The sequence below is a fragment of the Phyllobates terribilis genome, unplaced genomic scaffold, assembly GCF_046119375.1.
Source record: "Phyllobates terribilis strain yellow unplaced genomic scaffold, ASM4611937v1 Scaffold_168__1_contigs__length_4147262, whole genome shotgun sequence".
NCBI classification, from domain to species: domain Eukaryota; kingdom Metazoa; phylum Chordata; class Amphibia; order Anura; family Dendrobatidae; genus Phyllobates; species Phyllobates terribilis.
The window spans coordinates 542,721-570,332 of record NW_027362928.1 but is presented as its reverse complement, the minus strand read 5'-3'; the positions used below and the strand labels follow the sequence as shown (position 1 = coordinate 570,332).

At 46.6% G+C, this 27,612-nt stretch overlaps 9 non-coding genes and 1 pseudogene across 9 annotated transcripts; all 10 read left to right on the top strand.

Annotated features, from left to right (window-relative positions):
* Positions 1 to 4,945: 4,945 nt before the first annotated feature.
* LOC141208150 (U2 spliceosomal RNA) lies at positions 4,946 to 5,140 on the top strand. The gene has a single exon (XR_012278416.1). It is a non-coding gene; the product is annotated as a U2 spliceosomal RNA (small nuclear RNA).
* A 1,115-nt stretch (positions 5,141 to 6,255) lies between these two features.
* Positions 6,256 to 6,446, top strand: LOC141208036 (U2 spliceosomal RNA). Its single transcript, XR_012278306.1, has one exon. It is a non-coding gene; the product is annotated as a U2 spliceosomal RNA (small nuclear RNA).
* Positions 6,447 to 7,561: 1,115 nt separating this feature from the next.
* On the top strand, positions 7,562 to 7,752 carry LOC141208025 (U2 spliceosomal RNA). Its single transcript, XR_012278295.1, has one exon. It is a non-coding gene; the product is annotated as a U2 spliceosomal RNA (small nuclear RNA).
* A 1,115-nt stretch (positions 7,753 to 8,867) lies between these two features.
* LOC141208141 (U2 spliceosomal RNA) lies at positions 8,868 to 9,058 on the top strand. The gene has a single exon (XR_012278407.1). It is a non-coding gene; the product is annotated as a U2 spliceosomal RNA (small nuclear RNA).
* A 1,115-nt stretch (positions 9,059 to 10,173) lies between these two features.
* On the top strand, positions 10,174 to 10,364 carry LOC141208123 (U2 spliceosomal RNA). The gene has a single exon (XR_012278390.1). It is a non-coding gene; the product is annotated as a U2 spliceosomal RNA (small nuclear RNA).
* Positions 10,365 to 11,479: 1,115 nt separating this feature from the next.
* Positions 11,480 to 11,670, top strand: LOC141208013 (U2 spliceosomal RNA). Its single transcript, XR_012278284.1, has one exon. It is a non-coding gene; the product is annotated as a U2 spliceosomal RNA (small nuclear RNA).
* Positions 11,671 to 17,846: 6,176 nt separating this feature from the next.
* Positions 17,847 to 18,065, top strand: LOC141208172 (U2 spliceosomal RNA; annotated as a pseudogene).
* A 1,118-nt stretch (positions 18,066 to 19,183) lies between these two features.
* LOC141208115 (U2 spliceosomal RNA) lies at positions 19,184 to 19,374 on the top strand. The gene has a single exon (XR_012278383.1). It is a non-coding gene; the product is annotated as a U2 spliceosomal RNA (small nuclear RNA).
* A 6,176-nt stretch (positions 19,375 to 25,550) lies between these two features.
* LOC141208187 (U2 spliceosomal RNA) lies at positions 25,551 to 25,740 on the top strand. The gene has a single exon (XR_012278443.1). It is a non-coding gene; the product is annotated as a U2 spliceosomal RNA (small nuclear RNA).
* Positions 25,741 to 26,855: 1,115 nt separating this feature from the next.
* On the top strand, positions 26,856 to 27,046 carry LOC141208002 (U2 spliceosomal RNA). The gene has a single exon (XR_012278273.1). It is a non-coding gene; the product is annotated as a U2 spliceosomal RNA (small nuclear RNA).
* The last annotated feature ends 566 nt before the right edge of the window (positions 27,047 to 27,612 follow it).

Genomic DNA, 27,612 nt, shown 5'->3' with positions numbered 1-27,612 from the left:
TCGCCACTGTGAACACCTGCAGGAGGTTCTGGGAAATGGTAAGCGCAAAAGGACCGGATAATTCTTTCTCTGCCTTTACAGGTAGCTGCCCTATCCAGAGGGACGAAAGGAGGATCACGGTCTCCATGCGCAACCCGCACACCCCAGGCCAAGACATCTGTACCTTCCTGAGACGCTTCTGTTTGGTTGTGAAGGAACCCTCTCACATCCTGAATGGACTCGGCTTCTGGACAGGTAAGTGGTCGGTGACCGTTAGACTTCACAGCGTACTCAGACGGACTTCGGCACCTGCCCCCGACATCCTCCCTGGGCAACTCCTACGGCCTCATCTATTACCCGGACATGCCGCGGAACTGCAGGAGATGCGGCAAGAACGGCCACGAGATGAAGGACTGCAAGGAGGATGCCTGCAGGATTTGTCGAGTGACGGGACACAGCTCGAAGGACTGCCCGAAGAAGACATCCTGCAACCTGTGTGGGCTGGCGGCTCATCTGTACAAGGATTGCCCCAAGCGTGAGAGATCCTGGGCATCGGTGGTTGCGACGACCCCAGCTACGGAGGACAAGGCCCCGACGACCAGGCCTGTGAAGGTCAAGGACGCGACGACCAAGGCCCCAGCGGCCAAGGCCGAGACGACCAAGGCCAAAGCGGTCAAGGAGTCGGTGGCCAAAGCCCCAGCGACGGTCCCAGCAGCTCCGAAGCAGAAGAAAAAGTCAAAGGAGGGTAAGAGTTCTGTCACCCCTCTCTCGATCCCTCCCCCTGCCACCCCCGTCCAATTCCCCCCCACCCCGGCCACCCCTGCTGAGGATTCCACTTTCTCTTCCTCCTTCCCCTACTCCTCAGCAGGTGTCCTTTCCCCTGCCCCGGCAGCCACTCTCCCTCCCCAGACCATGGTAGCGGTGGAATTAACCTTTCCTCCACCCGCCGCTATCTATTCCGAGGAGGATTTTCCCCTTCTTGTCTCCCCAGTTCCAACCCGGGGAAAGAGGAAGGTGGAGGACAGCCCTGCTACTGAATCCTCCAAAAAGAAGATTCTGGATTTCGTAGGCGAAAAGGAGGATACCCTCCCTGAGCCAGAAGAGATGGAGCACATGGTTGAGACCCTGGTGGCCGAGCCAGAAGAGGAGGAACTGGTGGTCGCCGAGATCGAGGCCGCGCTGCTTTACCAGATGGAGGAAGAGGGCCTGCTGGTGATCCCGTCACCAGCAGTCAACACCGACGAGGGACCACCCGACCGGAGTGGTAACTAAGGTGTATTGCCTGCGCTAACTTTTTCTTTTTTCCCTACATGATGGCTAATATTAACTTATTTTCCATTAATGTCAGGAGCATCAAGGACAAGTTCAGACGTCAGACTATTTATGCCTTCCTTACTTCCCAGTTGTGTGATGTTTATATGTTGCAGGAATGTTCCCTTCCCTCCTCTAGGTCCTTCAAACATCTGGCCAGGGAGTGGTCCCACGGTCCATCCTACTGGTCCGGTGGGGGTGACTGCAAGTCTGCGGGGGTCGCAATTCTGATCAGGGGGGGCGCATTCACGCTTGAGTCCGTCCAGGAGCTCATCTGCGGCAGGGCTCTTGTTGTAGATGGCAACTGGGCGGGAGAACCTGTCAGGTTCATCAACGTGTATGCATCCCCACTGAAGAATGAGCGTTTGGAGCTTTTCCAGACCCTGCGGCTTCAGCTTGCCACCACCAGGACCTTAGTGATGGCCGGGGATTTCAACTGCCCCATCGAGGAGGATGGTCGTAGTTCTGGCACATCTGCCAAGTTGGACATCACGTCCAAGCTGCTCATCGAGATGGTAACCGAGGCCTCTCTTCAGGACGTGGTGGGCTCCATGGGGAGAGGCTCCACGAACTATTCGTGGAGCCGACCCGATGGCTCACTCCGCTCCAGGATTGACTTTGTGTTCACCTCTCGGGCAGTCAGGCAGAGTAGGCACTCGATGGTCTCCTGCTTCTTCTCCGACCACAGAGCCATTCACTTACAAGGTGTCCTCGGCGACGGTTTTCCGTCCGGCCCCGGCTCCTGGAAGCTGAATTGTGCTCTGCTGGCTCAGGATGAAGTCGTGGAGGAGATGAGAGCAGCCTACGCAATGTGGCAGTCCTACAAGGGTAGCTTCCAAACAGTCTCTGATTGGTGGGAATATGTTAAACTTGAGTTTCGCTGTTTCTTTCAGGCCAAGGGTCGACAACAGGCGTGTGAGAAGAGGAGGGACTTCAGAGGGCTGCAGCGCGAGCTGCGGTCGCTGCAGGACCTTCTTCACTGCGGCTGGGACGTGAGGGAGGAGCTGGAGGAGACCAAGAAGAGCCTGAAAAGGCACTTTGAGGAGGAGTCCAAGCGAATCGTCTTCCGTTCCAAAGTGGAGAATCTGGAGAAGGGTGAGAAATGTAACTCATTCTTTTTCAGGAAACTTCATGCCGGTCACACGCCCCTGAACGAGCTGCGAGACGAGAGCGGAAACATGCGACGTGGGAAGGAGGACGTGATGAGGGTCGTCAGCGACTTCTACAGCGAACTCTACTCCCACAAGACTACTGACCCTGACGCTGCTGATAAGTTCCTGTCAGGTATCACTAACCATCTTGATCCTGCAGGCACGGCAGCCTTGGACAAACCTCTGATGGTGGGCGAATTGCTCTCTGCCGCTAAATCCTTTAGGACCGGCAGGACCCCGGGCAGTGATGGTCTTCCAGCGGAGCTCTATGTAGCGCTGGGAGACCTCATCTGTCCGGACCTGTTGGACCTGTACGAGGAGATGGTGGTGGAGGGTAGAATGCCTCCATCTTTGAGGGAAGGAATGGTCACGATCCTGTACAAGCGGAAGGGAGAGAGGTGCGACCTGAGGAATTGGCGTCCCATCACTCTGCTCAACGTGGACTACAAGATCCTGGCCAAGACGATGGCGACACGACTTAAGACGGTCATCGGACGGATCATCCACCCGGACCAGACCTGCGGCATCCCTGGACGTCGCATCGCAGACAGCCTCGCTCTCGTGCGGGACACGGTCGAGTACATCAAGGTCCGCCGCGCACACGCGGCCCTGGTCCCCTTGGATCAGGAGAAGGCCTTCGACCGGGTTTCCCACGAGTTCATGGGCCGAGCTCTGCACCGGTTAGGTTTGGGTAACATGTTTTGTTCGTATGTCCGTCTGATGTATTTTGATATCCACAGCTCGGTGTTGGTGAACGGCTGGAAGACTGACCCCTTCCCTGTCCTCTCTGGGGTCAGACAAGGCTGCCCTCTATCACCTCTTCTTTTTGTTTGTGTTATAGAACTCTTCGCAGAGGCTATCCGGCAGAATGGAGAGATCAGAGGGATCACCGCACCGGGTCCGGGACGACACGAGGTCAAGTGCTCGCTCTACATGGACGACGTCACCGTCTTCTGCGCTGATCGTGGTTCAGTCGACGCCCTCGTCCAGACGTGTGAGAGGTTCGGCCGGGCTTCAGGGGCCAAAGTCAACTGCAGGAAGTCGGAAGCCATGCTCTTCGGGGATTGGCAGCCGGCCTCCTCCGCCCCCTTCCCCTTCAACATTCAACCGGATTTCCTCAAGGTGCTGGGAGTCTGGTTCGGGAAGGAAGGAGCGGCCCTCAAGTCCTGGCAAGAACGCTTGGCCAAGGTGAAGCAACGGATCGGACTCTGGAGCCTCAGACACCTCACTTGTGAGGGTAAGGCACTCGTCCTGCGTAATGAGGTCCTGCCCGTCTTGCAGTACACGGCGCAGGCCTGGCCCCCACACGTCACTGTGTGCAGGGCCATTACCAGGACAGTGTTTCACTTTGTCTGGGGATCCAAGATGGACAGAGTCAGGCGGGCCGTCATGTACAAGGAGCCTCGCAAGGGTGGGAAGGGCGTTCCAGATATCCCCACCCTCCTGCGATCCTCTTTTGTGTGTGATTGTGTCCGCCGGACTTTGCAAGTCAAGAATGGCTCCGCAGGCAGGTCCATGTCTCGCTTCTTCCTGCTTCCTCTTTGGAGGCGACTCGGCTGGGACAAGTGGGACAGCTCCTTCCCCTACAACTGGACGACGCCATGGTTCTACGGAGACGTCGTTCGATTTGTGGGGGAGCATCAACTGGAGGGACTCAAGCTTGACTTGTGGAAGCCCAAAACTATCCACAAGCTAATCAGAGCCAAGGATGACGTGGAGAACATCACAGGACTTCACCAGGACACGCTGGAGACTGTGTGGACAAATGTGTCGTCTGACAGGCTGACCAACGGGCACAAGGACTTGTCGTGGATGGCGATTCAGGGCGGACTGCCCGTCCGGTCATTCATGCATGCCCGGAACCTGTGCAAGACCCGGTACTGCCCAAGGTGCCCCTTCGTGGAGGAAACATCTTTGCACACTTTTTGGGACTGCGGATTTGCACAGCGCCTATTGACTGCACTTGAGGACGACCTGAGGAACTCTGTCCCCAGGGCGAGCCTATCGCACCATTCTGTGCTTTACGGACTCTTCCCTGGGGTTCATACCGTCGGAGCCATCCAGGAGGCTTGGCGCCTTATGAACTGCTTCAAGGATGCCGTTTGGGTCGCCAGGAACCGGCTCATCTTGAGGAGGGAGAGGATGTCCATCCAGGACTGCCGCAGGCTGATCCACAGCCTGCTCAGAGACTATTCCATCATGGACGGTCCGGAGGACGAGGATGAGGACTAAACCCCTCCTCCCCCTCTCCCCTTATGTGTCTTGTCTTTCAATAAAGCTTCGGGCCTGTGATTTTCCCCTCCCCATCCCCTTTTTCCCAATCCCCATCCCTTATCACGGTTCGTCGTACTGTATTGATTGACATGCTTTTTCTTTCAGATTGAGTGTTTTGTGTAGCATAGGGGTGTGATGTGTCTAGTTAGTGCGTCGTATCCTCATGCTATGTAAATATGATGTAGAATTCTGTGAGTACTGGGCTGCGGCACTGTACACTGTCTGTTCACTTATTTTTTGTGCTAATAAAAGATATATTCAATCAAAAAAAATCTGTTCTTATCAGTTTAATATCTGATACGTCCCCTATCTGGGGACCATATATTAAATGGATTTTTAGAACAGGGAGATGGAAAAAGAGCTTGCTCTGTCCACTCCACGCATTGACCTGGTATTGCAGTATCTCCAGGACCGGTGCACCCCTTCTTTAATGCAGTTTCTAAAATCAGAAAGAATTGAATTCAATGTTTTTTGTTCATTTTGCTTGTTTGTCGGATTTTGGGATGGACTCTTTGGCTTTGCTTTTCTTCTCCTCATTGGATTTTTCATGTTCAAAGTTGCAGAAGCCAGATTACAAGCTCATTTTGGTTCAACTTCAGCAACTGTGCATTGCATTGCCATGTAATGTGATGCAATGCTATCTTTCTAGCTCTCCCTTTTTACTTCCTTTTGGATAAACAGACATATTAGGCAAGCATTTTGGAGCTTTCACCTAAATAACTACAGGTGGTGAGATAAGCTGCACAATATAATTGACCTTTCAGTATATTGTTGCACACACACCATCTATTTAGCAAATGCCCTTGTTATCAACAGCAGCCTTTTAAACTCACCTGAGCTAACAGGTATGTGCGCTGGTTACTCTGCTGCGCTTAAAATTTCTTTTTTGGTTTGCTACAATGCCTTTTCTGAAACGTTGTCTCCTTCTGCTGGAACACTGACTTCTTTCATTTAATGCCTGCAGACTATAAAAGAGAACCCAACCCAAAAAGTTTGGTTGATTAGTCTGTGGCATTCTGTTAAACTGTTGCTTATGGCGGTCTCTGTGAGCTTCTCAGCGACATTCAGCCAGCCAGGTATCCTGCCTGCAGTAGATGGAATGTGGCAATGGAACGCTGGCTGCGCGTGTCATAATAGGCTCTGAGCCTTTATATACCTGTGCACAGCAGCAGCCACCTTCAGTCTGCTGCTGGACAGCCAGCAGCAGCAGCAGCAGGAGAGGTATGTAATCAGGAGCCCTCCTGCTAAGGGTAGACAGCTGCTCGTTCCACCCCACCCCCCGCCTTAATTGGTTCTCCTCCCTTCCAACGGTGTTGAGGCGGGTGGGAACAGCAGGGGGTGAAGGTGCTGTGTTTAAAGAGGTGGAGTTATGCAGATCTAAAACGCGTGGATTGCAGCAGCAGCAAGCCGAAAAGTGCAGGCATGTAAGGGATCTAGAGGTTGACAACATGTCTTCTTAACGGGAGTCCAGGAGCTCATCTCCACAAATGGACTTTTCAGGATCCTTGGGTGGCTCCGTAGTTTGAAACCAATTCTGGTTATCGCTTCTCGGCCTTTTGGCTAAGATCAAGTGTAGTATCTGTTCTTATCAGTTTAATATCTGATACGTCCCCTATCTGGGGACCATATATTAAATGGATTTTTAGAACAGGGAGATGGAAAAAGAGCTTGCTCTGTCCACTCCACGCATTGACCTGGTATTGCAGTATCTCCAGGACCGGTGCACCCCTTCTTTAATGCAGTTTCTAAAATCAGAAAGAATTGAATTCAATGTTTTTTGTTCATTTTGCTTGTTTGTCGGATTTTGGGATGGACTCTTTGGCTTTGCTTTTCTTCTCCTCATTGGATTTTTCATGTTCAAAGTTGCAGAAGCCAGATTACAAGCTCATTTTGGTTCAACTTCAGCAACTGTGCATTGCATTGCCATGTAATGTGATGCAATGCTATCTTTCTAGCTCTCCCTTTTTACTTCCTTTTGGATAAACAGACATATTAGGCAAGCATTTTGGAGCTTTCACCTAAATAACTACAGGTGGTGAGATAAGCTGCACAATATAATTGACCTTTCAGTATATTGTTGCACACACACCATCTATTTAGCAAATGCCCTTGTTATCAACAGCAGCCTTTTAAACTCACCTGAGCTAACAGGTATGTGCGCTGGTTACTCTGCTGCGCTTAAAATTTCTTTTTTGGTTTGCTACAATGCCTTTTCTGAAACGTTGTCTCCTTCTGCTGGAACACTGACTTCTTTCATTTAATGCCTGCAGACTATAAAAGAGAACCCAACCCAAAAAGTTTGGTTGATTAGTCTGTGGCATTCTGTTAAACTGTTGCTTATGGCGGTCTCTGTGAGCTTCTCAGCGACATTCAGCCAGCCAGGTATCCTGCCTGCAGTAGATGGAATGTGGCAATGGAACGCTGGCTGCGCGTGTCATAATAGGCTCTGAGCCTTTATATACCTGTGCACAGCAGCAGCCACCTTCAGTCTGCTGCTGGACAGCCAGCAGCAGCAGCAGCAGGAGAGGTATGTAATCAGGAGCCCTCCTGCTAAGGGTAGACAGCTGCTCGTTCCACCCCACCCCCCGCCTTAATTGGTTCTCCTCCCTTCCAACGGTGTTGAGGCGGGTGGGAACAGCAGGGGGTGAAGGTGCTGTGTTTAAAGAGGTGGAGTTATGCAGATCTAAAACGCGTGGATTGCAGCAGCAGCAAGCCGAAAAGTGCAGGCATGTAAGGGATCTAGAGGTTGACAACATGTCTTCTTAACGGGAGTCCAGGAGCTCATCTCCACAAATGGACTTTTCAGGATCCTTGGGTGGCTCCGTAGTTTGAAACCAATTCTGGTTATCGCTTCTCGGCCTTTTGGCTAAGATCAAGTGTAGTATCTGTTCTTATCAGTTTAATATCTGATACGTCCCCTATCTGGGGACCATATATTAAATGGATTTTTAGAACAGGGAGATGGAAAAAGAGCTTGCTCTGTCCACTCCACGCATTGACCTGGTATTGCAGTATCTCCAGGACCGGTGCACCCCTTCTTTAATGCAGTTTCTAAAATCAGAAAGAATTGAATTCAATGTTTTTTGTTCATTTTGCTTGTTTGTCGGATTTTGGGATGGACTCTTTGGCTTTGCTTTTCTTCTCCTCATTGGATTTTTCATGTTCAAAGTTGCAGAAGCCAGATTACAAGCTCATTTTGGTTCAACTTCAGCAACTGTGCATTGCATTGCCATGTAATGTGATGCAATGCTATCTTTCTAGCTCTCCCTTTTTACTTCCTTTTGGATAAACAGACATATTAGGCAAGCATTTTGGAGCTTTCACCTAAATAACTACAGGTGGTGAGATAAGCTGCACAATATAATTGACCTTTCAGTATATTGTTGCACACACACCATCTATTTAGCAAATGCCCTTGTTATCAACAGCAGCCTTTTAAACTCACCTGAGCTAACAGGTATGTGCGCTGGTTACTCTGCTGCGCTTAAAATTTCTTTTTTGGTTTGCTACAATGCCTTTTCTGAAACGTTGTCTCCTTCTGCTGGAACACTGACTTCTTTCATTTAATGCCTGCAGACTATAAAAGAGAACCCAACCCAAAAAGTTTGGTTGATTAGTCTGTGGCATTCTGTTAAACTGTTGCTTATGGCGGTCTCTGTGAGCTTCTCAGCGACATTCAGCCAGCCAGGTATCCTGCCTGCAGTAGATGGAATGTGGCAATGGAACGCTGGCTGCGCGTGTCATAATAGGCTCTGAGCCTTTATATACCTGTGCACAGCAGCAGCCACCTTCAGTCTGCTGCTGGACAGCCAGCAGCAGCAGCAGCAGGAGAGGTATGTAATCAGGAGCCCTCCTGCTAAGGGTAGACAGCTGCTCGTTCCACCCCACCCCCCGCCTTAATTGGTTCTCCTCCCTTCCAACGGTGTTGAGGCGGGTGGGAACAGCAGGGGGTGAAGGTGCTGTGTTTAAAGAGGTGGAGTTATGCAGATCTAAAACGCGTGGATTGCAGCAGCAGCAAGCCGAAAAGTGCAGGCATGTAAGGGATCTAGAGGTTGACAACATGTCTTCTTAACGGGAGTCCAGGAGCTCATCTCCACAAATGGACTTTTCAGGATCCTTGGGTGGCTCCGTAGTTTGAAACCAATTCTGGTTATCGCTTCTCGGCCTTTTGGCTAAGATCAAGCGTAGTATGTGTTCTTATCAGTTTAATATCTGATACGTCCCCTATCTGGGGACCATATATTAAATGGATTTTTAGAACAGGGAGATGGAAAAAGAGCTTGCTCTGTCCACTCCACGCATTGACCTGGTATTGCAGTATCTCCAGGACCGGTGCACCCCTTCTTTAATGCAGTTTCTAAAATCAGAAAGAATTGAATTCAATGTTTTTTGTTCATTTTGCTTGTTTGTCGGATTTTGGGATGGACTCTTTGGCTTTGCTTTTCTTCTCCTCATTGGATTTTTCATGTTCAAAGTTGCAGAAGCCAGATTACAAGCTCATTTTGGTTCAACTTCAGCAACTGTGCATTGCATTGCCATGTAATGTGATGCAATGCTATCTTTCTAGCTCTCCCTTTTTACTTCCTTTTGGATAAACAGACATATTAGGCAAGCATTTTGGAGCTTTCACCTAAATAACTACAGGTGGTGAGATAAGCTGCACAATATAATTGACCTTTCAGTATATTGTTGCACACACACCATCTATTTAGCAAATGCCCTTGTTATCAACAGCAGCCTTTTAAACTCACCTGAGCTAACAGGTATGTGCGCTGGTTACTCTGCTGCGCTTAAAATTTCTTTTTTGGTTTGCTACAATGCCTTTTCTGAAACGTTGTCTCCTTCTCCTGGAACACTGACTTCTTTCATTTAATGCCTGCAGACTATAAAAGAGAACCCAACCCAAAAAGTTTGGTTGATTAGTCTGTGGCATTCTGTTAAACTGTTGCTTATGGCGGTCTCTGTGAGCTTCTCAGCGACATTCAGCCAGCCAGGTATCCTGCCTGCAGTAGATGGAATGTGGCAATGGAACGCTGGCTGCGCGTGTCATAATAGGCTCTGAGCCTTTATATACCTGTGCACAGCAGCAGCCACCTTCAGTCTGCTGCTGGACAGCCAGCAGCAGCAGCAGCAGGAGAGGTATGTAATCAGGAGCCCTCCTGCTAAGGGTAGACAGCTGCTCGTTCCACCCCACCCCCCGCCTTAATTGGTTCTCCTCCCTTCCAACGGTGTTGAGGCGGGTGGGAACAGCAGGGGGTGAAGGTGCTGTGTTTAAAGAGGTGGAGTTATGCAGATCTAAAACGCATGGATTGCAGCAGCAGCAAGCCGAAAAGTGCAGGCATGTAAGGGATCTAGAGGTTGACAACATGTCTTCTTAACGGGAGTCCAGGAGCTCATCTCCACAAATGGACTTTTCAGGATCCTTGGGTGGCTCCGTAGTTTGAAACCAATTCTGGTTATTGCTTCTCGGCCTTTTGGCTAAGATCAAGCGTAGTATCTGTTCTTATCAGTTTAATATCTGATACGTCCCCTATCTGGGGACCATATATTAAATGGATTTTTAGAACAGGGAGATGGAAAAAGAGCTTGCTCTGTCCACTCCACGCATTGACCTGGTATTGCAGTATCTCCAGGACCGGTGCACCCCTTCTTTAATGCAGTTTCTAAAATCAGAAAGAATTGAATTCAATGTTTTTTGTTCATTTTGCTTGTTTGTCGGATTTTGGGATGGACTCTTTGGCTTTGCTTTTCTTCTCCTCATTGGATTTTTCATGTTCAAAGTTGCAGAAGCCAGATTACAAGCTCATTTTGGTTCAACTTCAGCAACTGTGCATTGCATTGCCATGTAATGTGATGCAATGCTATCTTTCTAGCTCTCCCTTTTTACTTCCTTTTGGATAAACAGACATATTAGGCAAGCATTTTGGAGCTTTCACCTAAATAACTACAGGTGGTGAGATAAGCTGCACAATATAATTGACCTTTCAGTATATTGTTGCACACACACCATCTATTTAGCAAATGCCCTTGTTATCAACAGCAGCCTTTTAAACTCACCTGAGCTAACAGGTATGTGCGCTGGTTACTCTGCTGCGCTTAAAATTTCTTTTTTGGTTTGCTACAATGCCTTTTCTGAAACGTTGTCTCCTTCTGCTGGAACACTGACTTCTTTCATTTAATGCCTGCAGACTATAAAAGAGAACCCAACCCAAAAAGTTTGGTTGATTAGTCTGTGGCATTCTGTTAAACTGTTGCTTATGGCGGTCTCTGTGAGCTTCTCAGCGACATTCAGCCAGCCAGGTATCCTGCCTGCAGTAGATGGAATGTGGCAATGGAACGCTGGCTGCGCGTGTCATAATAGGCTCTGAGCCTTTATATACCTGTGCACAGCAGCAGCCACCTTCAGTCTGCTGCTGGACAGCCAGCAGCAGCAGCAGCAGGAGAGGTATGTAATCAGGAGCCCTCCTGCTAAGGGTAGACAGCTGCTCGTTCCACCCCACCCCCCGCCTTAATTGGTTCTCCTCCCTTCCAACGGTGTTGAGGCGGGTGGGAACAGCAGGGGGTGAAGGTGCTGTGTTTAAAGAGGTGGAGTTATGCAGATCTAAAACGCGTGGATTGCAGCAGCAGCAAGCCGAAAAGTGCAGGCATGTAAGGGATCTAGAGGTTGACAACATGTCTTCTTAACGGGAGTCCAGGAGCTCATCTCCACAAATGGACTTTTCAGGATCCTTGGGTGGCTCCGTAGTTTGAAACCAATTCTGGTTATCGCTTCTCGGCCTTTTGGCTAAGATCAAGTGTAGTATCTGTTCTTATCAGTTTAATATCTGATACGTCCCCTATCTGGGGACCATATATTAAATGGATTTTTAGAACAGGGAGATGGAAAAAGAGCTTGCTCTGTCCACTCCACGCATTGACCTGGTATTGCAGTATCTCCAGGACCGGTGCACCCCTTCTTTAATGCAGTTTCTAAAATCAGAAAGAATTGAATTCAATGTTTTTTGTTCATTTTGCTTGTTTGTCGGATTTTGGGATGGACTCTTTGGCTTTGCTTTTCTTCTCCTCATTGGATTTTTCATGTTCAAAGTTGCAGAAGCCAGATTACAAGCTCATTTTGGTTCAACTTCAGCAACTGTGCATTGCATTGCCATGTAATGTGATGCAATGCTATCTTTCTAGCTCTCCCTTTTTACTTCCTTTTGGATAAACAGACATATTAGGCAAGCATTTTGGAGCTTTCACCTAAATAACTACAGGTGGTGAGATAAGCTGCACAATATAATTGACCTTTCAGTATATTGTTGCACACACACCATCTATTTAGCAAATGCCCTTGTTATCAACAGCAGCCTTTTAAACTCACCTGAGCTAACAGGTATGTGCGCTGGTTACTCTGCTGCGCTTAAAATTTCTTTTTTGGTTTGCTACAATGCCTTTTCTGAAACGTTGTCTCCTTCTGCTGGAACACTGACTTCTTTCATTTAATGCCTGCAGACTATAAAAGAGAACCCAACCCAAAAAGTTTGGTTGATTAGTCTGTGGCATTCTGTTAAACTGTTGCTTATGGCGGTCTCTGTGAGCTTCTCAGCGACATTCAGCCAGCCAGGTATCCTGCCTGCAGTAGATGGAATGTGGCAATGGAACGCTGGCTGCGCGTGTCATAATAGGCTCTGAGCCTTTATATACCTGTGCACAGCAGCAGCCACCTTCAGTCTGCTGCTGGACAGCCAGCAGCAGCAGCAGCAGCAGGAGAGGTATGTAATCAGGAGCCCTCCTGCTAAGGGTAGACAGCTGCTCGTTCCACCCCACCCCCCGCCTTAATTGGTTCTCCTCCCTTCCAACGGTGTTGAGGCGGGTGGGAACAGCAGGGGGTGAAGGTGCTGTGTTTAAAGAGGTGGAGTTATGCAGATCTAAAACGCGTGGATTGCAGCAGCAGCAAGCCGAAAAGTGCAGGCATGTAAGGGATCTAGAGGTTGACAACATGTCTTCTTAACGGGAGTCCAGGAGCTCATCTCCACAAATGGACTTTTCAGGATCCTTGGGTGGCTCCGTAGTTTGAAACCAATTCTGGTTATCGCTTCTCGGCCTTTTGGCACGATCTATCAGGTTTACCTGTGTGGTCTTGCCTGTGAGGTGCTCTTGGTACCCTTTCTCTCGGCCTGGGGGGATCGTTCCTCTTCGGAGGGACTTAACCCCCCTGCTGCTATTGGGAGGAAGGATTAGTCCGGGAGCAACGGGAAGGGATCCTATGAAGGCTTGCGCCTTTCAGAGAGAAGAGTCGGTACGTTCCTGAGTGAAGGATGCCGGCAACGCTCACATATTCATCGGGTGATGCCCGGATGCGGAACACCGTGAGGATTGAAGTTGGAGCAGCATCGAGGATGGAGAAGAATTTGGACTACATCTGCCATAGGATTCTTCTTGGAGTTCTGGAGTTTCGGCGGGAAGACATATTCTGCTTCCAGGACAACGAGTACAAGGGGACATACACCATCACCTTCAAGAGCCAGGGATGCTGTCAGCAACTCGTACAAAAGGTAAACGAGAAAAACTACTTAGATGAGTTGGATGGACTAACCTTTTGTCTCTTGTATGCTTATGACGAGATCCCCATCGTGGTGCATTTCCCGAACCCCTTTGTGGAAGCTGCAGACATCTCGACCTACCTTACCCGCTATTGTGATGATCTGAGATACCTGGGTACTGTGAAGAACGCGGTAGGCTTCTGGTGCGGCAAGAGAAGGTATATGGCCCGTCTAAAGAGGGACCTTAGTGGAGTGGGAGGAATGCTACACCCTCCCTCAACCTTCGTAATCGGTAAGAGCAGAGGCTACTTATTTTATCCTGGAATGCCAGTATGTTGCAGGAACTGTGGACAAATGGGTCATACCCAAACGTCCTGCACGGGCAGGAAAGTAGACCGCTGCAATAATTGCAGCTGTTACGGACATTTAATGAAGGACTGTCCCGCTGGGAGGAAATGTAATCTCTGCGGTGAGGCGGGGCACATGTTCCGAGGATGCCCCAACAGGACCAGGACCAGGACCTACGCAGAAGCTGCATCTTCTGAAGCTGAGCCGATGCGCCCACCGGTCTTCACTGGCAGGCCGGCGTCGGAGGGCGGTTCGAAGGGCGAGAAGGCTGGGATGGAGCAGGGAGCCGGAGGCCCCTCTGGGGCGGCACCTGCATCGAAGTCCCTTAACGATGGGCGGACCTCGCATGGACCGGAGCGGGGGGGTCCTCCTTCTGGGAGGGTATCCTCCGTATCGATGGTTCCCGATACCGATCCTGTTGGGCTGGAGGGTGGTGCCCCTGTGCGGTTGGCTACAGGGGACCACGCAGCGATGGCCTCAGGATCTTCCAGGGCGATTAGCCAGCCAGATGAGGGGGCTTTGCTTCTAGGTGGCGAACATCAGGAAATCTGTGTTGCTGATCTTGTCCTGATGGACCAGTCTCCCCCCCTGGAGGAGGTGGAGGAAGAGGAGGACTGCACCAGTGACCTAGTGGAGTCTGCCCCGAAAAAGAGACGGAATGTCGAATCCCCAGCGTCTCCTGGAATGTGGCTGGGAACCGTGACCTACGAGGGGGCAACCGCCGGCTCACAGAATATCGAGTCGTTTGGGTCTTCTAGCCCGGATGTCCTGGAGCAATTTGATATACAGGGCTTTGAGTCAGGTGTCCTCATGGAAGATCCACCACCCTGACCTATGAATGCCCACAATAAGACTTGTCTCACTGAATGTGAGGTCATTAAAGAGCCCAGTTCGTAGGGCTGCTCTATTCAAGTATTTAGAAACCACTGACTTTGACATATGTTTATTACAGGAATGCGGGATACAACATGCACTAAATTATAATGATATCAAGACAGATTGGAGACTGGGGCCCTCCATCTGGTCTGGCTCCAATGACAACAAGTCAGCGGGGGTGGGCTTCCTCTGTCGTGGGAGAAATATTACTATAAATGCTGTCACAGAAATAGTACCAGGCAGAGTGGTTTTAGTGCATTTTAAATTTAATGGTTTTACCCTACGTGTAATGAATATTTATGCTCCCCCTGATAAGCAAGAGAGAATTAATTTATTTGGGATATTGCCATTGTACTGTACTGGGTCATCTCCCCTGGTCGTAGGGGGTGATTTTAATTGTCTTTGTGCTAGTGAACAACGAGCAGGGGGTGACCCTTTACGCAAATTGGATAAGTCATGTCATCTATTGAAAGATTTTATAACTGATTTTAAATTATGCGATGCGTGGAGGTCACTCCTGCCGACGGACCCTGGTTATACGTGGTCCGGAAGAGGGGTGTCCTCCAGGATCGATTTTATTTTCCTATCAGATGATTTTAACCCTGTAAAATGTGTTTTAACATCAAATATATTTTCTGACCATAAGGGCTTGGAGGTGCATCTAGAATACCGGGATGAACAGAGGGTCAACAGGGGCCTCTGGCGTCTAAGTACTTACCTGCTGGAGGACCCTCTGATTCGACAAGACTTTGGTAAAGCCTATCAAGCCTGGCGGCGACAAAAACCTTCTGATGCCCCTATGGTAACCTGGTGGGAAAATTTGAAAAAAAAAGTCAGAATGTTTTTTATAAAAGCAGGGAGACGTAAAGCTAGCGAGAAAAAAAGATGTTTTAGTGATCTTAACACCAAACTGCAAACACTTTTTAAATTCAAAGAGCTAGGGGTGGAGGTGGGAGATGATATTGCTAGCCTAAAAACTGAAATTCAGAACTGCATAGACACAAAGGGGAAAGAGATTATTTTTAACTCTAGAGTGCAGCACTTGGAGGAGGGGGAGAAGTGCTCTCGCTTCTTCTTCAAAAAAGTCATGGATAAAAGAGAAGTGATCACAAATCTAGAGGGTGAAACATCTATGCAGGGAATGTTGAATGCTACTTTTAACTTTTATAAGCATCTTTTTAGTAAAAAGTGTATAGATGAGTCCTTTTTATCTGATGCTCTTAATGATCTCGATTTTAAGTTAAATTTTACAGACCAGGAGTTTTTAGAACGCGATATTGTTTTAGAGGAATTATTTTATGTTTTTAAAAGTTTCTCTAAGGGTAAAGCACCTGGGTGTGACGGACTACCTGTAGAATTTTACCTTACTTTTTGGGACATTTTAAAAGAGGACCTTTTTATGCTTTTTAAAGAAGTTTTTATTTGTGAACAGTTGCCATTTTCGTGGAGGAGAGGAGTGGTGTCTTTGATATATAAAAAAGGTGACCGCAGTACTCTAGCGAATTGGAGACCCATAACTCTCCTAAACGTTGATTACAAGGTACTTGCTAAGGTGGTTGCAGACCGGCTCAGGAGTGTCATTGCCAAACTAATCCAGCCTGAGCAGGTTTGTAGTGTACCAGGCAGAAGTATTTCAGAGGTTTTAAACGTATTAAGGGATGTAATTTGGTATTCCAGAGACCGGGGTCAAAATGTAGCTCTTTTAGCCCTAGATTTTGAAAAAGCTTTCGATAGAGTCTCTCATAGATTTCTTTTTAGAGTTTTAAAAAGAATGGGTATCCCTAATATGCTTTTAAATTGTATTAAGATTTTATATAAAAATTGTTTTAGTCAAATTTCTCTTAATGGCTTTTTAACAGATGGAGTTCCCCTTGAGTCCGGAGTGAAGCAGGGATGCCCCTTGTCGCCCATCCTGTTCATCTGCGCCATGGAGCCCCTGCTGAGCGCAATAAGGAAAGACAAAGTGATTAGAGGGGTTCCTGTTCCAGGCGGAGGTGGCAGTGATGTGAGAGTCTTTGGCTACATGGATGACGTGACAGTTGTGTGCGTGGACCCTGCTTCCCTCCGGAGGGCGGTGTTGCGCATTGAATTTTTTTCCCAGGCATCCGGGTTTAAACTTAATTTAAATAAATCTGAATGTCTGACTTTGGGATCCTGGGACACCGCCCAACTCCCGCAGCTCACTATAAAACGAGACAATGTAAAAATTCTTGGAGTTGTTTTTAACGAGGAGAATGTGGGAACTCAAAGCTGGGAGAATGTCATAGAAAAAATGTCAAAGAAAATATCATTTTGGGGTTTGAGGTCCCTAACAATGGAGGGGAAAATTTTAATTATAAAATCAGTGTTGTTACCCCTCATACTGTATATAGCTATGGTGTACCCCCCCTCTGATGTTTTAATTAAAAAAATGACTAGGATGATCTTTATGTTTTTATGGAACTCCAAAATGGAAAAATTAAGGCGAGAAATAATGAGGAAGAATAAAATGAACGGCGGAAGGGATGTCCCCGACTTACATATTTATTTGTATTTAAATTATTTCTGCTTTTGTTTCAAACATTTTAATGGTAATAGTGCGCTAAGTTATTTTTTAAAATATACTTGTGGGATGATTTTTAAAAGATGGTTTAAGTTGTCGTTGAATTCCCCTGTTTTACTATGCCCCCCCAAACACCAAGCAATCTTAGAAAAGACTGTTCGATTTTATAGCCTTGGTGATTTTAATATGGACATTTTTAAAGACCGCAAGAAGCTTTTATCTTTTCTGAGGAGGAATGAAGATGTGACCCCCATAGTAAATTTCTCAGAAGAGAGATCGAAGCAAGTTTGGAAGAATGTCTTCGGGAAATTCTTAGCAAATGGACATAAGGACATCGCATGGATGGTGGTCCACCAGTGCCTCCCCACCAGAGAATTTCAACACAGGAGAGGCCTGGTGGCCAGAGCCAAATGCCCCAGAGACTCATGTGTTAATGACGAAACCACCTTGCACCTTATGTGGAATTGCCCATTTGCACAGGAACTTTGGCACAAAGTTGGGATTCTTTTAAAATGGACTTGCGGTTTAAGAGATTTTAACCATGAATATGTTTTATATGGCCTTTTTAAATGTCCGACCCCTCAACAGTATTGTATATGTTGGTGTATGATTAACTGTTTTAAAGACGCCCTTTGGAAGGCACGCAATATTTTACTTTTTAAACGTGATGCTATTTCTGTGAAGGATTGTCTTAAAATTGCTTTTAGCCAGATGTATATTTATTACTTGAGGGATGTCAAATGTATTGGGAGAAGGGATGCCAATCGTATATGGGGTTTTTATGGGTGGAATTCTGTGTTTTAATAATGTACTGTTTGTGTTGTTGTTTTTGATTGTAAACCATCTTTTACGCACTTAATAAATTATGTTGAAACCTGAAAAAAAAAAAAAAAAAAAAAAAAAAAATCTGTTCTTATCAGTTTAATATCTGATACGTCCCCTATCTGGGGACCATATATTAAATGGATTTTTAGAACAGGGAGATGGAAAAAGAGCTTGCTCTGTCCACTCCACGCATTGACCTGGTATTGCAGTATCTCCAGGACCGGTGCACCCCTTCTTTAATGCAGTTTCTAAAATCAGAAAGAATTGAATTCAATGTTTTTTGTTCATTTTGCTTGTTTGTCGGATTTTGGGATGGACTCTTTGGCTTTGCTTTTCTTCTCCTCATTGGATTTTTCATGTTCAAAGTTGCAGAAGCCAGATTACAAGCTCATTTTGGTTCAACTTCAGCAACTGTGCATTGCATTGCCATGTAATGTGATGCAATGCTATCTTTCTAGCTCTCCCTTTTTACTTCCTTTTGGATAAACAGACATATTAGGCAAGCATTTTGGAGCTTTCACCTAAATAACTACAGGTGGTGAGATAAGCTGCACAATATAATTGACCTTTCAGTATATTGTTGCACACACACCATCTATTTAGCAAATGCCCTTGTTATCAACAGCAGCCTTTTAAACTCACCTGAGCTAACAGGTATGTGCGCTGGTTACTCTGCTGCGCTTAAAATTTCTTTTTTGGTTTGCTACAATGCCTTTTCTGAAACGTTGTCTCCTTCTGCTGGAACACTGACTTCTTTCATTTAATGCCTGCAGACTATAAAAGAGAACCCAACCCAAAAAGTTTGGTTGATTAGTCTGTGGCATTCTGTTAAACTGTTGCTTATGGCGGTCTCTGTGAGCTTCTCAGCGACATTCAGCCAGCCAGGTATCCTGCCTGCAGTAGATGGAATGTGGCAATGGAACGCTGGCTGCGCGTGTCATAATAGGCTCTGAGCCTTTATATACCTGTGCACAGCAGCAGCCACCTTCAGTCTGCTGCTGGACAGCCAGCAGCAGCAGCAGCAGCAGGAGAGGTATGTAATCAGGAGCCCTCCTGCTAAGGGTAGACAGCTGCTCGTTCCACCCCACCCCCCGCCTTAATTGGTTCTCCTCCCTTCCAACGGTGTTGAGGCGGGTGGGAACAGCAGGGGGTGAAGGTGCTGTGTTTAAAGAGGTGGAGTTATGCAGATCTAAAACGCGTGGATTGCAGCAGCAGCAAGCCGAAAAGTGCAGGCATGTAAGGGATCTAGAGGTTGACAACATGTCTTCTTAACGGGAGTCCAGGAGCTCATCTCCACAAATGGACTTTTCAGGATCCTTGGGTGGCTCCGTAGTTTGAAACCAATTCTGGTTATCGCGTCTCGGCCTTTTGGCTAAGATCAAGTGTAGTATCTGTTCTTATCAGTTTAATATCTGATACGTCCCCTATCTGGGGACCATATATTAAATGGATTTTTAGAACAGGGAGATGGAAAAAGAGCTTGCTCTGTCCACTCCACGCATTGACCTGGTATTGCAGTATCTCCAGGACCGGTGCACCCCTTCTTTAATGCAGTTTCTAAAATCAGAAAGAATTGAATTCAATGTTTTTTGTTCATTTTGCTTGTTTGTCGGATTTTGGGATGGACTCTTTGGCTTTGCTTTTCTTCTCCTCATTGGATTTTTCATGTTCAAAGTTGCAGAAGCCAGATTACAAGCTCATTTTGGTTCAACTTCAGCAACTGTGCATTGCATTGCCATGTAATGTGATGCAATGCTATCTTTCTAGCTCTCCCTTTTTACTTCCTTTTGGATAAACAGACATATTAGGCAAGCATTTTGGAGCTTTCACCTAAATAACTACAGGTGGTGAGATAAGCTGCACAATATAATTGACCTTTCAGTATATTGTTGCACACACACCATCTATTTAGCAAATGCCCTTGTTATCAACAGCAGCCTTTTAAACTCACATGAGCTAACAGGTATGTGCGCTGGTTACTCTGCTGCGCTTAAAATTTCTTTTTTGGTTTGCTACAATGCCTTTTCTGAAACGTTGTCTCCTTCTGCTGGAACACTGACTTCTTTCATTTAATGCCTGCAGACTATAAAAGAGAACCCAACCCAAAAAGTTTGGTTGATTAGTCTGTGGCATTCTGTTAAACTGTTGCTTATGGCGGTCTCTGTGAGCTTCTCAGCGACATTCAGCCAGCCAGGTATCCTGCCTGCAGTAGATGGAATGTGGCAATGGAACGCTGGCTGCGCGTGTCATAATAGGCTCTGAGCCTTTATATACCTGTGCACAGCAGCAGCCACCTTCAGTCTGCTGCTGGACAGCCAGCAGCAGCAGCAGCAGGAGAGGTATGTAATCAGGAGCCCTCCTGCTAAGGGTAGACAGCTGCTCGTTCCACCCCACCCCCCGCCTTAATTGGTTCTCCTCCCTTCCAACGGTGTTGAGGCGGGTGGGAACAGCAGGGGGTGAAGGTGCTGTGTTTAAAGAGGTGGAGTTATGCAGATCTAAAACGCGTGGATTGCAGCAGCAGCAAGCCGAAAAGTGCAGGCATGTAAGGGATCTAGAGGTTGACAACATGTCTTCTTAACGGGAGTCCAGGAGCTCATCTCCACAAATGGACTTTTCAGGATCCTTGGGTGGCTCCGTAGTTTGAAACCAATTCTGGTTATCGCTTCTCGGCCTTTTGGCACGATCTATCAGGTTTACCTGTGTGGTCTTGCCTGTGAGGTGCTCTTGGTACCCTTTCTCTCGGCCTGGGGGGATCGTTCCTCTTCGGAGGGACTTAACCCCCCTGCTGCTATTGGGAGGAAGGATTAGTCCGGGAGCAACGGGAAGGGATCCCATGAAGGCTTGCGCCTTTCAGAGAGAAGAGTCGGTACGTTCCTGAGTGAAGGATGCCGGCAACGCTCACATATTCATCGGGTGATGCCCGGATGCGGAACACCGTGAGGATTGAAGTTGGAGCAGCATCGAGGATGGAGAAGAATTTGGACTACATCTGCCATAGGATTCTTCTTGGAGTTCTGGAGTTTCGGCGGGAAGACATATTCTGCTTCCAGGACAACGAGTACAAGGGGACATACACCATCACCTTCAAGAGCCAGGGATGCTGTCAGCAACTCGTACAAAAGGTAAACGAGAAAAACTACTTAGATGAATTGGATGGACTAACCTTTTGTCTCTTGTATGCTTATGACGAGATCCCCATCGTGGTGCATTTCCCGAACCCCTTTGTGGAAGCTGCAGACATCTCGACCTACCTTACCCGCTATTGTGATGATCTGAGATACCTGGGTACTGTGAAGAACGCGGTAGGCTTCTGGTGCGGCAAGAGAAGGTATATGGCCCGTCTAAAGAGGGACCTTAGTGGAGTGGGAGGAATGCTACACCCTCCCTCAACCTTCGTAATCGGTAAGAGCAGAGGCTACTTATTTTATCCTGGAATGCCAGTATGTTGCAGGAACTGTGGACAAATGGGTCATACCCAAACGTCCTGCACGGGCAGGAAAGTAGACCGCTGCAATAATTGCAGCTGTTACGGACATTTAATGAAGGACTGTCCCGCTGGGAGGAAATGTAATCTCTGCGGTGAGGCGGGGCACATGTTCCGAGGATGCCCCAACAGGACCAGGACCAGGACCTACGCAGAAGCTGCATCTTCTGAAGCTGAGCCGATGCGCCCACCGGTCTTCACTGGCAGGCCGGCGTCGGAGGGCGGTTCGAAGGGCGAGAAGGCTGGGATGGAGCAGGGAGCCGGAGGCCCCTCTGGGGCGGCACCTGCATCGAAGTCCCTTAACGATGGGCGGACCTCGCATGGACCGGAGCGGGGGGGTCCTCCTTCTGGGAGGGTATCCTCCGTATCGATGGTTCCCGATACCGATCCTGTTGGGCTGGAGGGTGGTGCCCCTGTGCGGTTGGCTACAGGGGACCACGCAGCGATGGCCTCAGGATCTTCCAGGGCGATTAGCCAGCCAGATGAGGGGGCTTTGCTTCTAGGTGGCGAACATCAGGAAATCTGTGTTGCTGATCTTGTCCTGATGGACCAGTCTCCCCCCCTGGAGGAGGTGGAGGAAGAGGAGGACTGCACCAGTGACCTAGTGGAGTCTGCCCCGAAAAAGAGACGGAATGTCGAAGCCCCAGCGTCTCCTGGAATGTGGCTGGGAACCGTGACCTACGAGGGGGCAACCGCCGGCTCACAGAATATCGAGTCGTTTGGGTCCTCTAGCCCGGATGTCCTGGAGCAATTTGATATACAGGGCTTTGAGTCAGGTGTCCTCATGGAAGATCCACCACCCTGACCTATGAATGCCCACATTAAGACTTGTCTCACTGAATGTGAGGTCATTAAAGAGCCCAGTTCGTAGGGCTGCTCTATTCAAGTATTTAGAAACCACTGACTTTGACATATGTTTATTACAGGAATGCGGGATACAACATGCACTAAATTATAATGATATCAAGACAGATTGGAGACTGGGGCCCTCTTTCTGGTCTGGCTCCAATGACAACAAGTCAGCGGGGGTGGGCTTCCTCTGTCGTGGGAGAAATATTACTATAAATGCTGTCACAGAAATAGTACCAGGCAGAGTGGTTTTAGTGCATTTTAAATTTAATGGTTTTACCCTACGTGTAATGAATATTTATGCCCCCCCTGATAAGCAAGAGAGAATTAATTTATTTGGGATATTGCCATTGTACTGTACTGGGTCATCTCCCCTGATCGTAGGGGGTGATTTTAATTGTCTTTGTGCTAGTGAACAACGAGCAGGGGGTGACCCTTTACGCAAATTGGATAAGTCATGTCATCTATTGAAAGATTTTATAACTGATTTTAAATTATGCGATGCGTGGAGGTCACTCCTGCCGACGGACCCTGGTTATACGTGGTCCGGAAGAGGGGTGTCCTCCAGGATCGATTTTATTTTCCTATCAGATGATTTTAACCCTGTAAAATGTGTTTTAACATCAAATATATTTTCTGACCATAAGGGCTTGGAGGTGCATCTAGAATACCGGGATGAACAGAGGGTCAACAGGGGCCTCTGGCGTCTAAGTACTTACCTGCTGGAGGACCCTCTGATTCGACAAGACTTTGGTAAAGCCTATCAAGCCTGGCGGCGACAAAAACCTTCTGATGCCCCTATGGTAACCTGGTGGGAAAATTTGAAAAAAAAAGTCAGAATGTTTTTTATAAAAGCAGGGAGACGTAAAGCTAGAGAGAAAAAAAGATGTTTTAGTGATCTTAACACCAAACTACAAACACTTTTTAAATTCAAAGAGCTAGGGGTGGAGGTGGGAGATGATATTGCTAGCCTAAAAACTGAAATTCAGAACTGCATAGACACAAAGGGGAAAGAGATTATTTTTAACTCTAGAGTGCAGCACTTGGAGGAGGGGGAGAAGTGCTCTCGCTTCTTCTTCAAAAAAGTCATGGATAAAAGAGAAGTGATCACAAATCTAGAGGGTGAAACATCTATGCAGGGAATGTTGAATGCTACTTTTAACTTTTATAAGCATCTTTTTAGTAAAAAGTGTATAGATGAGTCCTTTTTATCTGATGCTCTTAATGATCTCGATTTTAAGTTAAATTTTACAGACCAGGAGTTTTTAGAACGCGATATTGTTTTAGAGGAATTATTTTATGTTTTTAAAAGTTTCTCTAAGGGTAAAGCACCTGGGTGTGACGGACTACCTGTAGAATTTTACCTTACTTTTTGGGACATTTTAAAAGAGGACCTTTTTATGCTTTTTAAAGAAGTTTTTATTTGTGAACAGTTGCCATTTTCGTGGAGGAGAGGAGTGGTGTCTTTGATATATAAAAAAGGTGATCGCAGTGCTCTAGCGAATTGGAGACCCATAACTCTCCTAAACGTTGATTACAAGGTACTTGCTAAGGTGGTTGCAGACCGGCTCAGGAGTGTCATTGCCAAACTAATCCAGCCTGAGCAGGTTTGTAGTGTACCAGGCAGAAGTATTTCAGAGGTTTTAAACGTATTAAGGGATGTAATTTGGTATTCCAGAGACCGGGGTCAAAATGTAGCTCTTTTAGCCCTAGATTTTGAAAAAGCTTTCGATAGAGTCTCTCATAGATTTCTTTTTAGAGTTTTAAAAAGAATGGGTATCCCTAATATGCTTTTAAATTGTATTAAGATTTTATATAAAAATTGTTTTAGTCAAATTTCTCTTAATGGCTTTTTAACAGATGGAGTTCCCCTTGAGTCCGGAGTGAAGCAGGGATGCCCCTTGTCGCCCATCCTGTTCATCTGCGCCATGGAGCCCCTGCTGAGCGCAATAAGGAAAGACAAAGTGATTAGAGGGGTTCCTGTTCCAGGCGGAGGTGGCAGTGATGTGAGAGTCTTTGGCTACATGGATGACGTGACGGTTGTGTGCGTGGACCCTGCTTCCCTCCGGAGGGCGGTGTTGCGCATTGATTTTTTTTCCCAGGCATCCGGTTTTAAACTTAATTTAAATAAATCTGAATGTCTGACTTTGGGATCCTGGGACACCGCCCAACTCCCGCAGCTCACTATAAAACGAGACAATGTAAAAATTCTTGGAGTTGTTTTTAACGAGGAGAATGTGGGAACTCAAAGCTGGGAGAATGTCATAGAAAAAATGTCAAAGAAAATATCATTTTGGGGTTTGAGGTCCCTAACAATGGAGGGGAAAATTTTAATTATAAAATCAGTGTTGTTACCCCTCATACTGTATATAGCTATGGTGTACCCCCCCTCTGATGTTTTAATTAAAAAAATGACTAGGATGATCTTTATGTTTTTATGGAACTCCAAAATGGAAAAATTAAGGCGAGAAATAATGAGGAAGAATAAAATGAACGGCGGAAGGGATGTCCCCGACTTACATATTTATTTGTATTTAAATTATTTCTGCTTTTGTTTCAAACATTTTAATGGTAATAGTGCGCTAAGTTATTTTTTAAAATATACTTGTGGGATGATTTTTAAAAGATGGTTTAAGTTGTCGTTGAATTCCCCTGTTTTACTATGCCCCCCCAAACACCAAGCAATCTTAGAAAAGACTGTTCGATTTTATAGTCTTGGTGATTTTAATATGGACATTTTTAAAGACCGCAAGAAGCTTTTATCTTTTCTGAGGAGGAATGAAGATGTGACCCCCATAGTAAATTTCTCAGAAGAGAGATCGAAGCAAGTTTGGAAGAATGTCTTCGGGAAATTCTTAGCAAATGGACATAAGGACATCGCATGGATGGTGGTCCACCAGTGCCTCCCCACCAGAGAGTTTCAACACAGGAGAGGCCTGGTGGCCAGAGCAAAATGCCCCAGAGACTCATGTATTAATGACGAAACCACCTTGCACCTTATGTGGAATTGCCCATTTGCACAGGAACTTTGGCACAAAGTTGGGATTCTTTTAAAATGGACTTGCGGTTTAAGAGATTTTAACCATGAATATGTTTTATATGGCCTTTTTAAATGTCCGACCCCTCAACAGTATTGTATATGTTGGTGTATGATTAACTGTTTTAAAGACGCCCTTTGGAAGGCACGCAATATTTTACTTTTTAAACGTGATGCTATTTCTGTGAAGGATTGTCTTAAAATTGCTTTTAGTCAGATGTATATTTATTACTTGAGGGATGTCAAATGTATTGGGAGGAGGGATGCTAATCGTATATGGGGTTTTTATGGGTGGAATTCTGTGTTTTATTAATGTATTGTTTGTGTTGCTGTTTTTTGATTGTAAACCATCTTTTACGCACTTAATAAATTATGTTGAAACCTGATCTGTTCTTATCAGTTTAATATCTGATACGTCCCCTATCTGGGGACCATATATTAAATGGATTTTTAGAACAGGGAGATGGAAAAAGAGCTTGCTCTGTCCACTCCACGCATTGACCTGTTATTGCAGTATCTCCAGGACCGGTGCACCCCTTCTTTAATGCAGTTTCTAAAATCAGAAAGAATTGAATTCAATGTTTTTTGTTCATTTTGCTTGTTTGTCGGATTTTGGGATGGACTCTTTGGCTTTGCTTTTCTTCTCCTCATTGGATTTTTCATGTTCAAAGTTGCAGAAGCCAGATTACAAGCTCATTTTGGTTCAACTTCAGCAACTGTGCATTGCATTGCCATGTAATGTGATGCAATGCTATCTTTCTAGCTCTCCCTTTTTACTTCCTTTTGGATAAACAGACATATTAGGCAAGCATTTTGGAGCTTTCACCTAAATAACTACAGGTGGTGAGATAAGCTGCACAATATAATTGACCTTTCAGTATATTGTTGCACACACACCATCTATTTAGCAAATGCCCTTGTTATCAACAGCAGCCTTTTAAACTCACCTGAGCTAACAGGTATGTGCGCTGGTTACTCTGCTGCGCTTAAAATTTCTTTTTTGGTTTGCTACAATGCCTTTTCTGAAACGTTGTCTCCTTCTGCTGGAACACTGACTTCTTTCATTTAATGCCTGCAGACTATAAAAGAGAACCCAACCCAAAAAGTTTGGTTGATTAGTCTGTGGCATTCTGTTAAACTGTTGCTTATGGCGGTCTCTGTGAGCTTCTCAGCGACATTCAGCCAGCCAGGTATCCTGCCTGCAGTAGATGGAATGTGGCAATGGAACGCTGGCTGCGCGTGTCATAATAGGCTCTGAGCCTTTATATACCTGTGCACAGCAGCAGCCACCTTCAGTCTGCTGCTGGACAGCCAGCAGCAGCAGCAGCAGGAGAGGTATGTAATCAGGAGCCCTCCTGCTAAGGGTAGACAGCTGCTCGTTCCACCCCACCCCCCGCCTTAATTGGTTCTCCTCCCTTCCAACGGTGTTGAGGCGGGTGGGAACAGCAGGGGGTGAAGGTGCTGTGTTTAAAGAGGTGGAGTTATGCAGATCTAAAACGCGTGGATTGCAGCAGCAGCAAGCCGAAAAGTGCAGGCATGTAAGGGATCTAGAGATTGACAACATGTCTTCTTAACGGGAGTCCAGGAGCTCATCTCCACAAATGGACTTTTCAGGATCCTTGGGTGGCTCCGTAGTTTGAAACCAATTCTGGTTATCGCTTCTCGGCCTTTTGGCTAAGATCAAGTGTAGTATCTGTTCTTATCAGTTTAATATCTGATACGTCCCCTATCTGGGGACCATATATTAAATGGATTTTTAGAACAGGGAGATGGAAAAAGAGCTTGCTCTGTCCACTCCACGCATTGACCTGGTATTGCAGTATCTCCAGGACCGGTGCACCCCTTCTTTAATGCAGTTTCTAAAATCAGAAAGAATTGAATTCAATGTTTTTTGTTCATTTTGCTTGTTTGTCGGATTTTGGGATGGACTCTTTGGCTTTGCTTTTCTTCTCCTCATTGGATTTTTCATGTTCAAAGTTGCAGAAGCCAGATTACAAGCTCATTTTGGTTCAACTTCAGCAACTGTGCATTGCATTGCCATGTAATGTGATGCAATGCTATCTTTCTAGCTCTCCCTTTTTACTTCCTTTTGGATAAACAGACATATTAGGCAAGCATTTTGGAGCTTTCACCTAAATAACTACAGGTGGTGAGATAAGCTGCACAATATAATTGACCTTTCAGTATATTGTTGCACACACACCATCTATTTAGCAAATGCCCTTGTTATCAACAGCAGCCTTTTAAACTCACCTGAGCTAACAGGTATGTGCGCTGGTTACTCTGCTGCGCTTAAAATTTCTTTTTTGGTTTGCTACAATGCCTTTTCTGAAACGTTGTCTCCTTCTGCTGGAACACTGACTTCTTTCATTTAATGTCTGCAGACTATAAAAGAGAACCCAACCCAAAAA